Here is an 18,104-nt window from a genome sequence, read left to right as displayed (position 1 = left end):
AAACTGAAAAACAAGTTGGGTACAAAGAGTTAAAACAGCACTCTCAAATCTTACAGCAGCAGTAACATCAGGAGAAGAAACATTTAAGACCCCAGAAGGGGGCAGACCTTTGGGACCCCTCTGGAGATTGGGAAGGGGGATATTTGGGATATTTGGGTAAATTCCTCCTCCCAGGGCCAAAATGCCATTGAAACAGTTAACAACAGTGCCTGCTTCTGCCTCAGATCTCCAGGCCATGGCAAAATGGCTGAAGATTTTAAAACAGAAATTTTTTTTCTAGATGGAGTGTTAACGCCCTTTTACTGAAAGAAAGGGAGGATTTACACCCACAAAAAAATGCACCACTTAATTAGCATTTGTGCAGCCCCAAGTACCAAACACACTGTGGCAGAGACCAAGCAGGTTCTGCCAGGGTGAAAGCACTGTGCTAATTTGTTTCCAAGCTTCTATCTTTCAGGCTCTGAACCAGAACATCAGGAGAGCTGGTACCAGCTGAAGAGTTATAAAATACCATGGTTATAGTGTCATGACAAAGTCTGTGTTCAGTGTTCTGTGTTGCATGTTCTGTGTCTGTCTCTAGTGGTGTCCTGTGCTAGCATTGGGTCCAGAAAAAGAGGAAATACTACACTAGACAGGGCAAATGTCTTTTCCTCTCTCTACTTCCCCCATCTCCATCCAACTTATCAATCACCCCTTGTGTCTAAAACACTTTGGTCCCCAGTGCATCAGGTTTATTTGTTGTTAGGTTCTCTAATAATCATTTTGTTGTTGATTTTTGTTATTAATACATTTGTATTGTTAGTTACATTTGCTTGTATTATTATTAATTCCACACTTTCCTCTATGCACTCTGATTCTATTTCCCCAAGCCCTGAAGGGTAGTTCTTGGGCCCCCGTAACCTGTAAGACCTTGGCCCATAATTGTATGGCCCCATCTTTCAGGTCCCCAGAAACCTCTGAGAACAACTGTTAAAAATAGGAAATTCTACAACATTTTAGCAACTGAATGTTAGTTAAAGTCCAAATCAGCTTAACCTTGCATAACAACTGTGGTACTCCTACAAAATCTTATTTGTTGTGTGTGCTTAAAAAGGTCCTGACCTCAGTGACTTTGGGCCTCATTTTGTTTGTCAATGTACCCAATTATTGTAATAATAATGGTTTTGTTGTATTTCCAATTATTATAATTATAATTGTTTGCATTTGTGTTTATGTTATATCTGGTGTTTAGTCAATTGTAATGGTTTTAGTTATATTCACCTGGTTATAATTGTTTGGTTTGTTTGCAACAAATACAAAAGATTTATATGGTGACCACTCAAGAATTGTTCTTGAGAGGTCAAAAGGGGGACAATGTAGATCAATCTCTGATAATTTTCATATGTCTTTACATTGTGCCTCTTCATATAACCTTATGGTGGGTCTACCTACGTGTGACCTCTGTTTTCATGGAACTTTGTATCAAAGCCTCATTTAGAAACTTTGCATTGCCCTTGGTATAATATTATAGCCCCTAAGGATAGAATAAGATAGAAGAAAAATTTCTTTTTGCTAGCAGTAGAACAAGAGCTCTCCCCCCCCCCACTCTTAATCAATTGCCCTGTTGAATGAATGAGGTGTGAATGAGCAAGGCATGGAAGGCAACACCTCCAGACAGCCTCAACTGTTGGAGAGGGGCTGGGAGCCAGACCCAAGGACAATAAAACGTGTCAAGTGGGCTCATTAAAGACAAGCAGACATACTGACGGCCTCGGGGGTTAGAAGCAAGCACCTTCTTTTGGAAACACCCTCTTTGCAGCATTGGGACAACACTCAAAAGAAAGCAGCACAAAGGACCAATGGACACAGACACAGAGTTTAAATTTGGTATAGATTTGCATAAGAGGAAAGCTGCTATAAAAGTAAGGTGTCTTGCAGAGAACTCCGGGTCTCGTCTTGTCAACATGGGAGCATCGATCCGGATCGGCAGAAGCCCGGCTCCACCCCCTCCCCCATCTAACTCACCTGGCCAGTGAAGTTAAGGGGAGCAACTAATTGGTAACAACAAGACGGAATGTGTTTGTGTGTGTGTGTGTGAGTGTAAGTGTAATATATTATATGCATATAATACAGTGTTAATGAATACATGTATTACTAATAAATGTGGCGTTCTGCCTTATTCCCCCTGAAAAGATCCTGTGCAGTACTTTAAGTACAACAACCCCCGGTGAATTCTCTTCTCTCGGGCAGGAGACGCTGTCTCGGATGCAGCTGTTTCTCTTGTTCTGTCTCCGTCCTAGACACAGATTTTTCCATTTGGTTTTACTTTCCACACACTGACCATTATCCTGGGCGCTTTGATCTCTCCTCCCACCACCGTGGCACACCGCCCGCTCAGCTCCACCCCTGCTAACATCCTCAGGCCTATGCCTTGAGCTCCTCTCATCTTGGTTACTGCAGGTCCCTTCCCTGGGTCCTCCCCAAGACTCAGCCCTCCAGACATCAGCGGGTGCAGAGAAAATTAACCCCGGCACCTCCTTCCCCAAATACCACACTGGCTCTCCAACCATACCAGGAGCCATTTCACGGTGAATTATTGTTATTGCCCTTGTTCTTTTCCAAATCGTCCATTGGTTCTCTACTCTGCTCATCTAATTCAGATCCCCGCTGCTCCCTTGCACACGATGTCACCACGCCTGGTGCAAGGGCTTTCTGGTCTGCAGATCCCGCCATCTGGAAAGGCCTCAGCTCCGCTTTACTCCATCACTTCACCTCCAACCCCTTTCAAAATGCAGTTGAAAGCCTGTTTTCTCCCTTGGCCAACGCAGTTACTTTCTGCTCCTCGTTTCATTGCCCATTTGCGATGTCCAAGAAACATTTTCCAAAGCCTAACGGAAAATTAAAGGATCGGTAGAACAGCACCATTGTCATTGCCTTTGAGAATGCAGATTTCATTTCCTGCCTCCATCTGCCAGCCCCTCCTTCCATGAGAGAAAAACCTAGAGCATTTCAGACACTAAATCACATTGTTTGACTTCACAGTGTGGGCAGTTCAACTACACCTAGTTCCAGCTATTGAAATGAAGGCAACCTTCTCCAGCCCATGGGAACTGACCCCTTTATTGTCGCCGATGCCTGGGGAAGTTACGATGACATGAGTATTACAGTCTATTATTCCTTTCCAGTATTATTTTGCTGAGACTGGAATTCCAAATTACAGGGAGAGGGGGGTGGAGGAGGGGTGATGGCTCAGGGGATTGGTGATGGGATATAAAAACTCTCACCTCAGTAGAGAGGCCAAGGATTGGATAGGGATGAAGAATGAACCACTGTTTCACCTCCAGAGCTACCTCAGCCTGTTGTGAGAGGGCTCTGTCTATACAGAGGTCATTAGTTCACTGGAAGTATGCTAGTAGATGGTGCTCAAGCATATGAAGCATTCATGATGGGTTTTGTTGGACCAATAAAGTTGGCCATGATTGTGCATTGCAAATGGCTTCTTTTACCCAGCTCTTTACAACAGCTCAGTGAGGGAGCAGAGAAACCGCCGCCTGGCACAGCAGGGGTTAAAGAAAATGGGTGGGTTCAGCTAGCCCCGCCCCACTATACCTGCAGCCAATGCCAGGCTTGCAGGGGGGACAAAAGAAGGGAGCCTGGCTCAGTTGGGGGCTGACTGGGGAGGTCTGTTTGCCTGCCCAAAGCGACGGATCAGCGACCTGACAGCCAGCGTAGCCACTTGAGGCAAGTAAATCTTCCCCTGCCAAGGGGAGCCTGCAGATAAGCCCCAACTGGGGGGCCAACTGGACTAGTGGGGCCACGCCCCAAACTAAAGAGACTTGTAGGAAGTAGCCCAGGGAAACTGGTCTTGACCCCCACACACAGCCCCTGCCAAAAGGAGACCCATCCCCTCTGTTTAGGGGTTGAACCACTGGGACCCAGTGGAGAGGGAGGGCCTGGGTCTCCCTACCACCCCCTTTGGCCTGACCAACCAACAATCTAGCCACTAGGCTGCCCAGCCATGAAAGGCCCTGTCACAAGCTCTTAAACAAGCCCTGCATGGCAGCATGTGCCATACATCTGCTTAATTGCTGGTGAACCACCCGGGTGCCCCACCATACTCGGATGCCACAAAACCAAGGCAGATTATGAACAACCTAACTGCACTCTCCCCGCTCCCCGTTTGGAAAGAATTCCAATTTACAATCGCTTAACGAGCATCATCTGCCTTTGCAGTAGACCTGGAGATTGTCAGCTCCCTAATCTTTCATGGACATCCGTGCAAACTACCTCCATTAAATCTTGGAAGAAAGAACACCCTTCTTTAAACCATGGAAGGAACTCCTGTCCAAAGCAACACTAGACTGTATAGGGATTATGCATCCCCGGATCGGTCTGGTTTTGCAAAATGATTCCCTGCTCCTGTTGCAAAGTTGGCACACAATAAAGTGACTCCTGAATTCCTTTCAATGAATGAGTTCAGGGTCTTGTCACACACAATGTTATGTCACCTTCCTGGCTGCCGGCAGTAGCACATTCCTGCATCCTCCAACCCACTTCAGACAATCCCTGCCTATGCTGAAAATATTTATTTTGGCTGGTTCCTTGGAAGCCTCCCATTCTGGGGAGCCATGAGAGGGTAGACCCTTCAATTGTTGCGCCTGTCTCCACCCTAGTGCATTACTCAGACGAAGTCATACCAGCCAAAACCCCACCTTGCTGCATGTAGCAGCAATGGCTATTTTTTTCCTTTGCAAAGTTGAGCTAATCCAGCTCAGAGCTGGATCAGTAAAACCTAAATCTCCTTAAAACAGGGGGCCAGCTTCTCCACTACACCAGGATAAACCCTGAGCAGTAAAGTGATGCTGGGTGAGAAACGGTTTTCCCATCCTGTCCCATGAGCTTTCAAAACTTGCCCCATTCTGCATTGGGACAAAAGCCAAGAGCTTTCAAAAAAAAAAGTCACAAAAAGACAGGAAAAGAAAGACCCACCCCAGAATAGCCTGGTGGTTTCGGCACTCGGGGGATGTGGGAGACACATGTTCCAGTCCCTGTGTCTCCCACATCCCAGGAAGCCTCAGGCTAGAGGGTCAGTCTCTTTCTCTCTGGCCCAATGGATATGTAAATTATTTATACAAAGTGGAACAACTCCAACAGGGAAGGTGGAGAGATGCCCGCCCACAGTAACCCATCGCTTGGCGATTGGAGCACTCACCTGGGTTGTACTCCCTGAGTACCCTTCCCCCGAGACTCACAATGAACTCAATGCACACTAATAAATGAGACCTCACACTATCTCTCTGATCCTTGCCTTCCAGAAGCAACATAGCCCAGGGTCATGTCTTTGCTCCAAAGCAGGGACTTGCTCCTGGATCTCCCACATCCCGGGTAAGTGAGCTAACCACCAGCGCATTGGCTTTCTCTAAAAGAGCTGCTCTAGGAATTATTTCAGGGAAGTTCCACAGCCTGTGTTATGCAGGACATCAGACTACATGGTCACAGTGGTCCCTTCTGGCCTTGGAATCTAGCTATTCTCGGGGGGTTTCTGTCTCGTTGTCTCTTTCTGGTTTTGACCGGAAATTCTACCCCTGGATCTGAGAAGCCTGCCCAGTGAAATTTGTCCAAACCGCCCCTTTCCCGTGAAAAATTATGGTTTTGACGCATCAGCATTTTCTGACCTCATAGAAAAAAAAAAAGGTTGAAAAATTCCCAACCAGTGTCACTCTGGATTTACATCTGTGTAACCTAGATCAGAGCCTGACCTGTAAACTCAAAACGAAACCGGGCCCACCACAAGAGCCAAAAGAGGAGCCATTCGCCAGCTGGCCACACAGCCCAACACCAGAGAGGACTCGCTCCTCATCTGTTCAACCACTCCAACCAGAGCCTGCGAGATGTCTCACCTGCCATCACTGCTGCTAGCAGAGACCTCAGAACAACCCACCTGCCCCCAATGATGCTGCAAGGAACAACAGCCGAGAGGGGAATCTCAATGGCAGTTTCGAGGAGAAGCCTAGAAGTACCAGCGAGGAAGGATGAGGGACTTGGGAGTGGGAAAGAGCATGGAACTGATGGTTTTTTTGGCAGGAAAAGAAACTGGAATGATTCAGTTTTAGGGGGAAGAAGGGAAAACAAGGCTATTTTACCCAGGCAACGCTGTACTCAATACTGACTTAAGCCAAAAAAATTTGAGGGCACCCCTGGTTAAAATGTTGGCAGCATATCACTGCTCAGGGTGCTTTCAGAGCTCTACTCTCCTTCACAGCTATTCTACTTCTAGGGCACTAACCCTGAGGCATCTACGTGTATGGTACCTGAAATGAGTTTGGTTGACGGTAGTCCACAAATGGACAGGCATTTATACTACTACAGCAACAACATCCCCCTCCCCAGTTAGACTGAACGGACCTGGATTTATTCTGTCCTGGGAGGTGGTTGTCCAGCTCAGGGTAGAGACCCTCTGGTGGGGTAACTTGCATTGCTGCTATCCCTGGTATATCTCTTCTGTACCTAGATGCCTTCACCCTACAGGATGTTGACTGCAATGGCCAACATCAGTGGGCATTGAGGGCGATCTGCACTTCCCAAGATGAGGCCAAAACAGTCTCAAGGGCTGTCTAGGTAGGTACTACTATTCATCACTGTGGTATCTGAACACCTCACACTCATTAGTGTGTTTTACTTTCACCACATCCCTGTGAGGTAATGAGCCATTCTCTCATTTTTAAAGATGGAGAAGCGAGGCCTGGCATAGAGTCAGTGATTTGTGTAAGGTCACTCAGGAAGCATGTGGCTGAGCCAGGAACTGAACTGAGCTCTCCAACATCTCAGCGCCATGCCCTGGCCCCTAGACTATCCTCTCTCTTAATGCAGGGGATTCCACCACTGCTACATTATTTAAAAATTCATGGTTTAAGGGAAAGTTTAGAATTTAAGACACACAATTTACCCTCTCATGTAAACACACTAAACATTTTGATACAAGTCATATAATATTGTTTTAATTCTCTGGAACAGAGGAATTGCTAAGAAATGGGATTACTGAGGTCAGCAATGAAGCTGTTAAGGGCATGAGACCACAGAGAGCAGGAGAAAAACAGATCTAAATCCTGTTCCAAGCCAACAACTTGGGTTGTGATGTTTACATCTTTGGTCATTTTAGTGCTCCCAGAACACGCACAGCCCAAGCAGCATTAATTTAATTCATCCATGTGTGTCTTTCATAAAGTGTTTGAAATTCTGTTCATACAAGTCTGGGACCCAACCGCTCTTAGAGAAAACCCTCTGCCTCTTCCAGCTCAGTTCTAGCCAGGAGCTGACCATCTGGAGAACCTTTCCATTCACAAATGCTTAAATATATAAATAAATATATCAAACACACACACACACACACGCACAGGCGCACACACCAGAAATGTGAGAAGCTTTTCAGAAACACTTTCTCTGAACTCACAGTGGCACATCAGCAAAATCTCAGGGGGTTGAGTTCACGAGAGCAGCAAACTACAGCTCTAAGATAAGAGTGTGGGGAGAGCCCCTAGTTAATGCTCACCATTTGGGTTAGTCACCGCACAGCGTTCCAGGCAGAACCTTCTGTTTCCCTTCGGTAGGTCCCATTTGACAGCCTTCCAAGCAGCAGGGGTTAGAAAACCTTAGTCAGCTCCCACCACGCAGTCAATCCAACCACATCTGGAAAGTCCAACTCAGCCCTGAACTCCCACTCTAATTTCTTGTGTTTTACACTTTGAATCAGTTGGTTACGTATGGAATCCTTAAACTCCATAGCCAGGTCCTTCTGCTTTGGGCATGGTGGAGACAGTTTCAATGATGTGCGTCTAAAATATTTCTCTGCACCACACCCAAAAACCTTCCCGTACCCGGCAATGAATCAGTCCCTCTCTTGAATTTGCCTGGATCAGTTAGACCAGTCTGATAACCAAGACCACATCTAACCTTTAAGTAACATCTTTTCCCCAGATCTGACAGAGCAGCAATGACCCAGCAGCCTAGGATTAGTGAAGCATCCACATGCCTCCACCCAACATCTGTATTTCAGAGCCCCGGATTTAGCTGGGGTAGTTCAGTTCAGCTGCAGCCTCACACTTACACATGCCTTTGGTTCTCCCTTCTGCCCCTTTGTATAGAAAATGCTTTATGCTGGAGGGTTGTGGTCCGACCGTGGGCACCTCTAGCTGCAGCCAATCAGGATGCAGCGCCTTGTTTTAATTCAACAATGCTTCATTGAAATACAGTCTCCCATCCTTGTGCGTCTTGCACGTTCTTCTCAGCACTGGACGCCCTTGGAGGAATAGTTACATCGGGGAGAGGAGATACTCCCTTGAACAGCAAGCGAGCAGCACACTGCTGATAAGTGAATGGCTGTGTGTGCCCATTGTCTTCTCAATACAAGCCCTGAACCCTGACATAGTCATCAGATCCACTGTGGATTTTATTCGACAGTACAGACAGCTGTAAGATTTCACAGCTGAGGCGCACTCTCTGTGTCCTGAATGCCACTGTTCAGACAACATAATGGATTATGTCAATTTGCATGATACATCACAGCATGGGACGACGCAAAGCTGAAATTCCTCTGCCCATAATAATTATTTCAGGGATAAAGAGGTTCACTTTCTTTTCAGGGGACTGGGTGTTAGAGTGACAGTCCTGGAAAATGACAGCCACCATTTATCCGCTGGTCAGGTACCCCTCAAGCAACAACAATGTTGGATTGCCCACATGGTCCTCCCAATGTGCCTCAGCCTGCAGCTCATGGGAGGAAAGGAGAGTAGAGTCGTCAAGCCTATTCAATCTTTGGCCAACAAAGGAGCTGATTGGTTCAACTGTGCTGGTGGTTTCAGCGATGCTTGTCCATTAGGAAATGAAATGAAGCTATCAGACTCATTTCACATCAACCAAGGATCCGTCACTGGATGGATCATTAACGTCCTGAGCTGGATTCTAACCCAGGTCCTAGAAAAGTACTATAACCACTCAGCCATGAAGAATGATGCTTATCCCCGCTATAGAATTTTTCTCCCCCGGATCTTAAAGCACTCTACAGATGTGGGCAAACTCTGTGTCACCCCGCACTGTGCAGATGGGGAAGCTGTGACATTGAGCGGTGAAGTGACTTGCTCGGTTCACACAAAAAGGAGGTGGCAGAATTGGGAACTGGTGAATATAGCCTGGTATTCTATGTACCACAGCACATTGCCTTCCTAGAGATCGCATGCAGGAGGGCCCAGACAGTGGCAGACAGCCTGTGGAAAGTCATGTTGATGATGGGTACATGAGCCCTGTGGACTAAAGCAGAGGCGGGAGCCGTTCCTGTAGACAGCTTCGGTACCTGTGGGGGTAGTAAGGCTACATAGAGCTGACAAGCCTTGCTCCCATGAGGGAAACCTCATGCACTTTTCCAACCTCTCTGGCCCTGTGGCTGGTTCTTGCTACACTGACCTACAGTGCAATGCTATTTAAGACAGACATGAGTTCAAGAAGGATGGTTAAGGCATGGGACAGGTACCCAGGAGAGCTAGGTTCAAGCTCTGGTTCTGCCACCGGCTTCCTGTCTGCCCTTGGGCAGCTCACTTCATCTCTCTGCGCCTCAAGTCTCCTTTTTCCCCCCCCTGGCCTATCTATTTAGACTGGAAACTCTGCAGAGCAGGCACTGTCTGTACAGCGCCTAGCACAACGGGGCCTAGATTTCAGTGGGGGCCTCTAGGCGCTACTCTAATAGAAATAGCAATAACTGGAAAACAAACAATTTCGCTGTTGAAGGCTGTGGATGCAATGGCAATGAGTGGAATCATGTAGATTAGCCAGTCAAATGAGTCACAAACCTCCCATGCAAATTAGTGCCCGAGCACCACGGCACATTGACCAGCACATCCTCCACCCCCTCAGAACGGAGAGGGCTCAGTTCAGTGATTTGTAAGCACTTCAGGGGGGAAAATAACAGTTGCAGCAGAAAGGAAATGGGAACTTAAACATGTGCAGCGGACTGGGTTAACTAGCTCTGTCTGCAGTGTGCTGAGGAAATGGTTGGGCAGAACAAGCAATAGCATTGTCCTGGACAGGAAAGAGATGACAATAAAAGTGTGTCTGAGAGGGGTCTGTTTAAATTCAAATTTGATCAGGCATCAGTGTTCTGAAATGTAGACTCTTCTGGTAGCTTTGGAAAAACACCTAAGCCCAATTGGAGTCAATGGAAAGTCTGTTTGGACTTCAGTGGGTCTTGGATCAGGTCTTTATTGCCTCTAGTTGTTTAGAAGATGCTTTTCCCGCCTTTCGTCTTAAGTAGATGCTTGTAAAACTCAGAACTAAGCAAAAGTTGACATGGATTTTAAGAATAACACAGTCAAAAGTTTTGTTGTTGTTTTTTAAATCTACCCTCAGGCCTTATGTAAAAGTTCCTCTGTTCTAACTATCTCAAGCAACAGATTAAAACCTGACTGTCCAAGTTTAATCATATATTTTAGTGCCTAGATACTATGGCGATGAGTGCAGTGAAAATGCATATAACTTCATCTAATTTCTCATCTATATTATATATGCATTAGAATTTTAGACTTGGGGTTCTGGCAGCAAGGAGTTCCCCAAGGACCTTAATTGTTGTGTCAGGATCCACAACAGAATTAGGAGAATACTGGAAAAAAAGTGTCTGTGAACATTTGTTCAAATAAAAACCAGGGGCCAGATCTGCAGCTGGTATGAATTGGCAGAGCTCCATTGGCATTATGCTGCTTCACATCATCAGAGGAACTAGCTCCAAGAACTCATTTTGGAAGGAAGTGATATCCTTCTAAACAGGGGAGGGATAGCTCAGTGGTTTAAGCATTGCCTACTAAACCCAGGGTTGTGAGTTCAATCCTTGAGGGGGCCACTTGGGGATCTAGGGCAAAATCAGTACTTGTGAAGGCAGGGGGCTGGACTCAATGACCTTTCGAGGTCCCTTCCAGTTCTAGGAGATGGGATATCTCCATCTATTTCTATCCCCTTTTATGAGTTTTCCATGGCAAGTAATTTTTTTGATTCAGAGTTCGCACTGGAAGCACTCGGCAGCCCACGTGGAAATCTCTCCTTTTACCTTCTCCCATTGGTAAAAGTTTCAGTCGTCCAATCTGGGAGAAAAAAAATACCAACTGACACCGGTGGTCAATTACACACTGCGAAGAGCCAGCAGTCAAAGGGAATAGATCAACGTGTATGGCGAGATGCATGTTGGGCTGAAAAATTCCAAAGGAGCAAGAACATAATGAAAATCACAGCCTGTCCGAGGGTAATTTACGAACAGAAAAAAGAGCTAAATTCATTGAGGGCCAGATTTACAAGTGTAAGAACAATGGGAGACGCTGAGTGCTGGTTGCTGAAAATCAGGTAAGTTCATTTAATGGGTAACAGAGTCAGGGGCTCTTGAAAATCCGTCCACTTATATATGTACCTACATGGGCGCTCTTGGGAGCAGAGTTATTTTGAACATCTGGCCTTGAATACATTATTCAGTAGTCCAGCTCTCCTAAAATTAAGATGTGGTCGGTCTAATAGAGACAGTCTGGCTGGCTAGCTATTGCCTGGGTTTTCCGTCTTTTTGAAAACCACCTAAGAAAGCATGTTCTACAAGTACATTTGGTGGCTTGCAGAATTATAAAGCACAGTTGCCATGTCATTAAAAATGCCCCTTTCCCTCCCTGACTCACCCCAGCCCTGTTAAATTGGATTCACTGAAGTAGCTTTGCACAAGGGAAGTTTTTTAACCGTGCTCCTCTTTTTAGGGGAGGACAGTGCCCCATCTAGTGGTAACTTGGGGTTAAAGGAGAATAAAGCCTTCGCTCTGGCACTCTGGAACAGCACACATCTACCTAGGAGTGAGGAGCCCATTTCTGCATCCCGGAATGGACATTGGAGAGTTGAATCACACCCCTGCCATCCATCTCTGGTCCGAGCAGAACCTGCAGCTCCCTCGTGCTTTTTATGTTTTGTTCAGCAAGTGGCTGATTTTGTGAGTTTGCCAGAAGAGTTAAGACTCTTTGCATATCTCGCCCCAGCGCCTGCTGTTATAAAGTCTGTGAGATTAGTGGAGACTCCTTGGGGTGGGGGCAGACAATTGGTCATCTTTTACATTACGCCTCTACCCCGATAGAACGTGACCCGATATAACACGAATTCGGATAGAACGCGGTAAAGCAGCGCTCCGGGGGGGCGGGGCTGCGCACTCCGGTGGATCAAAGCAAGTTCGATAGAACGCGGTTTCACCTATAACGCGATAAGATTTTTTGGCTCCCGAGGACAGCGTTATATCGAGGTAGAGGTGTACTGTAAACTCGCTCCAGGTGCAACTTCACCCTTCCCTCTTCCAGATGTCACCAGCCTCCAATGAGCGAGGCACGAGATTGCAGCGTCCGTAGACTTAGCCGGCCAATTGGTCAGTAAGGGCCTGAAATCCGTGGGCGAGTCTTTCAATTTACTTCACTGAGTGCCGGAGTGAGACCCACGGGCCTGAGGCATGAGGGCCCTGAGTGACTTCCTGGATGGCTAAGGGTGCAGCTGCCATCTCGTGTCTTCCTCAGGAGGCGCTCAGCGCCAGGCTGAATCAGGCACCCCTGGAGCCATCGCAAAGTTTTAGGTTTACCCCTAAGTGCCCCGTTGGAAATTATGAAGGACACAAAATATTTAGAGCTGGTTGAAATTTTTCAAATTCCAGGAGAAAAATATTCCTGAAAATGTTCCCCAGTTCCCCATCTAATCTCTCCAGCAGCTCCAACAACATTAAACCAGACGCTAATTTACTTCCCAGGGCAGAGCAATTATCCTAGGACTATCCACAGAGGGTAAATCCTCCTGGAGTGAGCACCTGTAACTCCCATTGGTTTTAAGTGGCTATTGCAGGGGCTCCCTGGGGTCCAATGGGAATTTTGCCATCGACTTTAATGGGGCCAGGATTTCGACTTGTTCTGCGTAGCACGTTGTGTGCCTGTGGATGGGGATAGCTGTGCTGCCTTGTACACACTGGGAGCTGGACTTTACGACACAGGGTGCTGCTGGCATCCGCCATCACCTAATGCAGCGTCTATGCAGGCTGCTGTGGGACCCACATCACATGGCTCCATGCCCAAGTGTAACAGCAACAGACCCCGGTCGTCGGCGGGCAAGATCGAACATAAGAATGGTCATACTGGGTCAGACCAAAGGTCCATCTAGCCCAGTTTCCTGTCTTCCAACAGTGGCCAATGTCAGGTGCCCCAGAGGGAGTGAACCTAACAGGTAATGATCAAGTGATCTCTCTCCTGCCATCCATCTCCACCCTCTGACAAACAGAGGCTAGGGACACCATTCCTTACCCATCGTGGCTAATAGCCATTAATGGACTTAACCTCCATGAATTTATCTAGTTCTCTTTTAAACCCTGGTATAGTTAGCCTTCACAACCTCCTCAGGCAAGCAGTTCCACAGGTTGACTGTGCGCTGTGTGAAGAAGAACTTCCTTTTATTTGTTTTAAACCTGCTGCCCATTAATTTCATTTGGTGGCCCCTAGTTCTTATATTACGGGAACAAGAAAATAACTTCTCCTTATTTACTTTCTCCACATCTGGGACCTCTGTAGCTAAATGCATGAGCTAAAAGCCATAGGGCCCTTAGCTAAGGCTGTAGAGCAGACCGACTGACATATATATATCTATATAGAGAGATATCTCTCTCTCAAAACACCACACACGGGGGTGTAGGGGTTACACATGCAGGGCCCCCACAGCCCACTGTCAAACAGCTGACAGATCCACTCATAATAGTTCCCTCTCCCAGCTAAACAGCCAAAAGCTCCCCTAAGGGCTCTTGGCAAAGGGCTGACAGCTCTCTCGGGGCATGTCTGAAACCCACAGCTGGCCCATGCCAGCTGACTTGGGCTCACAGAGCTCAGGCTAAGAGGTGGTTTACCTTGCTACAGGTGTTCGGGTTCAGACTAGAGCCCAGACCCTAGGACACTGCGAGGTGGGAGGGTCCCAGAGTTTGTGCTGCAGCCAGAGCCCGAACGTCTACACTGCAATTAAACAGCCCCGCGAGCCCAAGTCCGCTGGCACGGGCCAGACGCGGGTGTCTAATTGCAGCGTAGACGTAACCTCAGAGCCCTGCAGTCACCCAATCCTGCTCAGTCTCTGGTCCTCTCCTGTCTGCTTGTCCTCTGGTTTGGGTAGTGGCATCACAAGCCAGGTGCCAAGCCATGAGTCTTCTCTGACCAGTCCCTATGCCCTCTTTGCTTGTATTCCTGGCATGGCAGCTGGGTGGTTTCTTTGCACTCACTTGGCAATAGAGGGGTGTCAGTGGCATGCAGAAGCTTGGGGGAGGGCTGTCCATGTGGGGCAGATCAGACAGGGCCCTGCATTGGAATGGAAGGAGCAATTGTAGCTTGCATAGCGCCCCAGGGCACAGCCCGAGACAGTGACCAACCTCTTCATCTCCTCCCACGTGCCTTCTTCCATACTGCTCCCCAGGACTGACTCACTCTACTGTGCCCCCTTGCTAGGCCCTGCTACTCCCTCCTAACCACCCCCCCAGCATTTAAGTTACACGTCCTCACCAGTGGGTGTAAGTTGCAACTCCATTTAGACTGCAGCAGCAACTCTGGGAAATGTTTGTGTCCCCCCCCCCCCCCGCAACCAAGCTCCCAGCTCCACAAAGCACTTAAGTGTAGGCTTAGTTTTAAGCGCATGCTTAAGGCCATCTCTATTCAGCACAGCTCATAAGCATGCGCTTAAGCCCTGAATAGGGAGGGATTCAAACAGGTACTTAAATAAGCACAAACAGCGAGGGTGATTAACCATTGAACTGACTACCAAGGGAAGTGGTGGCTTCTCCATCTCTTGTTGCCTTCAGATCGAGACTAGATGCCTTGCTGGGAGATATAATTTGTTGAAACACAAGTTATTGGGCTCGACACAGGAGTAACTGGATCCAACTCTCTGGTCTGTGTTATGCAGGAGGACAGACTAGAGGTTCGAATGGTCCCTGCTGTCCCTCAGATCTATGAATCTGTTTACGTAAGTGCTGGGCTGAATCAAGGCCCATGTCAGCTGAGCTTCAGACTACAACCTTCAAGCATCACAATCATGGCACTTCACTTCACCAGAGTACTGCCTTCTTGGTCTTCAAAAGCGCTTTACGAACGTCTAAGAAAGGCTACAGCACCTGTGAGGCAGACACCTCTCACTATACTCCTTTTGCCAGCTGCTCGGCTCAAGACTGAGCATTGTAAGATAAGACCTGAGATCTCCACGGGCAACCCCTCCACATTAAAGAGGACAGCTGCCATCTGGCTCCACTTCATGCAAATGGTATGCGGGCCTCAGGCTCCTGGCAGGTTGCCATGGCAGTAATCTGCAGGGCAAAGTTTGGGCTGCAGTGAAATGGGCCGGCTGCCTGTTCTCAAGACGTGGCACGAAGCTAATATGGGATTTAAGATCCGGAGTAGTGTGTCACCGAAGTGTTCCGGAAAGAATGCCTCAGGGTTTCCAAGGTTATAATGGCCAGGAAGGAGGTGGATTATTCACTCGGATTGTTTGGGAGCAGTGAAAGGAGGAGGAGAAATGCCTAAACATGGAAAGACTCCAGATTCACTCTATGGAAATACCTACGCGCTCTCATTGCTGAGACACCGGCAGAGATTACTAAGGTTCAGAAAATGTGGGAATGATCCAGGGAAATGCACTACAAGATGCAGGACGCCTGGCTCTCTGGAGGACCCAAGACGTCATTTCTGGCAACTACAATCTCTCTGGACTCAATGCAAATCCAGCTTCTGGCCCAAATGTACATATGCATGCACCTCCCATCAGGCCAGAGTTGCCCTGGGAGCATATGTCTAAGACAACGATATGGTCCACATTTAGATTTCTCTCATTTTCCCCTTAAAGTGAATACATAGCACTAGGGAGAGATGCTGGACTGATGGCCCTGGGGCGTGGAGAATATGTACAGAACCAGAGATAGCAGTTAATTTTCACCCCTGATGCCCTTCCAAAGTGTCTCAACTCTGACCTGCATGGATCCTCTCTCGGGTAGGCTAGGCTCAGTCAGGATGGGAGGGGAGACACTTGAAGCTAGCTGTGGGAGTGCTCATTACACTCGGATTGCGAGGGGCTCAGACATTACATTAATAGGGGCCACCTACACACCTATAAGCATCTGCAACTTCTACTTTACTTTTCTTCATGTCACCGCCCTGTGCCTCAATTTCCCCATCTATAAATGAAGATAACAATATCTAATTCCACTCCAAGATCTACTGAAGAAAAGGGCTATGTAAAAAACTAGTATAATCAATAAAAAAAAAACCTTATAGAAAAGGTATTTTTTTCTATTAAATTCTATAGGTCTTTTCCATGAGGGTTAACGCAATGAGTTCGAAAGTGGTATCTCCTACTGTAAGAAGTTGCACGAGCTCTGATCTCCAAGACCTGCACAGAGCCAGAGGGTTTGAGATAGCTACTCATCTGTCAGAGACTGACTAGAGGTCCATCATCTCATTGAACTGTAGTCAATGAACACCCTTTGGCTGGAGACAGACTTCAACTACTGCCAACGCGAGCTGGATTTGCACCAGTGACCTAGAGATTAATTAAATGCTTGGTAAGCCCACAATTTGTCTCCCTGAGCAATTCACTCCCTTATGCAGTGCCCCGTTTAACGGTGATCACATATTACAAGGAAAGAAGCACATGATACCTGTTCTGTGTATAACAGGACTGCACTACTTCTTTAAATGTAGGTTGCTAGAATCTAATCCAAAGCTCATTAAACTCCTGGATCAGGTCCCTAATACACAACTGAAAAGTCACATCATTCCTTTCAAAGACGATGTCTGCTAATAAAACTTCCTTTAAGGAAAGGAATCCTTGAATTGGCATGTAACCAATAGGGTTCTATAGAAATGTAATAGGGTCAACAGAATCAACTCTAAACGCCTATAGAATTGAACAGAGAATGAAAAATATAACAAAGAATGAGATTCCTTCTATAGATTTTGGGAGCCATCCTAAAGAATCCTATAGCCAGGGTAGAATTTTCTTTGAATCCTATACAATGGTTTTTAAAAAGGAGGCAATGTGATCTAGTGGGTAGAGCACTGGACGGGGACTCAGGAGATCTGGGGTGTATTCCTGACTCTGCCACTAGCCTGCTGGGTGACTTGGACAAGTCACATCACTGCCCCGTGCCTCAGTTTCCCCATGTGTAAATGGGGATAACGATACGTAATTCCACAAGAAAGTGCTTTGACATCTACTGATGCTTTGACATCTACTGATGAAAAATGCTATATAAAAACTATTAATAAAAGAAACCTTTTGCAAAAAGGTATTATTTTCTATTAAATTCTATAGATCTTTTCCATGAGGGTTAGAGGAACAAGCTAGGAAGTGGTATCTCCTACTGTAACACATTGCATGAGCTCTGATCTCTGGATTCTTTACAGATGACCGTTTCTAACGCACATTCCTTACCGCTTAAAAATGCAAAGCGTAAGCTGAGTCCCACGAGGAAAAAAATTCATGACTGAAGGGAAAAAAAAGCATTATAGCTTTAGGAAATGTCATGGTTACCACTCCATAAACCTGGCCATCTTCAACTGAGTTTTTCCACCATCTCACATTAGAGAGGACAACACAGGACACTTGTGGGAAGCACGGGCTTATTTTACTTTATGATATGCATGTTTGTATATGTGCATGATTACCACCTCTCCAGAGAGCGAACGAACCTAGCACCCAAAGACACAGATGGGGCGGATTCCAAGGGGCTGTTTTTGAGAGTTGCTCACCATTCAAAGTTCTCACGGCTTTGCGACTGCTCAACAATCTCAAGATCAGGCCCTAAATACATTCATTGGTCCTGATCTCACGTTGGATGAATGTGGGTCACCCCCTGTGTCCGGATAGAGCCCCAGTGAAGTCAGTGGGGCAGATGTGCAGGTGGTGTAACTCAGCGCAACTCCACGGAGTTACACTAGTTCATACACCAGCTGGGGATCTGGCCCATTGCTTTCAATGGGGCTCAGAATGGGGAAAAGGATCCACTTGTGGCTCTAACTCCAGGATCTGGGACTGATTCTGACCTCCGCTGGGTTTTGCCTCAGCGC

General features: G+C 47.0%; 1 protein-coding gene across 5 annotated transcripts in view; it reads right to left on the bottom strand.

Moving 5' to 3' along the window:
- Positions 1-18,104, bottom strand: part of GJC2 (gap junction protein gamma 2) — a 114,997-nt gene that overhangs the window by 51,464 nt on the left and 45,429 nt on the right. The window contains exon 1 of one of the 5 annotated variants that reach the window (XM_024107408.3): positions 7,529-9,358. The exons of the other annotated variants lie outside the window; for them this stretch is intronic. The gene's annotated coding sequence lies outside the window, so the exon portion shown is untranslated. Of the gene's footprint in view, positions 1-7,528; positions 9,359-18,104 lie in introns of those variants that run through there. 5 annotated transcript variants of the gene reach the window in all.

The sequence above is a fragment of the Chrysemys picta genome, chromosome 2, assembly GCF_011386835.1.
Source record: "Chrysemys picta bellii isolate R12L10 chromosome 2, ASM1138683v2, whole genome shotgun sequence".
Taxonomy (NCBI): Eukaryota; Metazoa; Chordata; order Testudines; family Emydidae; genus Chrysemys; species Chrysemys picta.
The sequence above is the reverse complement of the archived record's forward strand: the minus strand, read 5'-3'. Positions and strand labels throughout refer to the sequence as shown.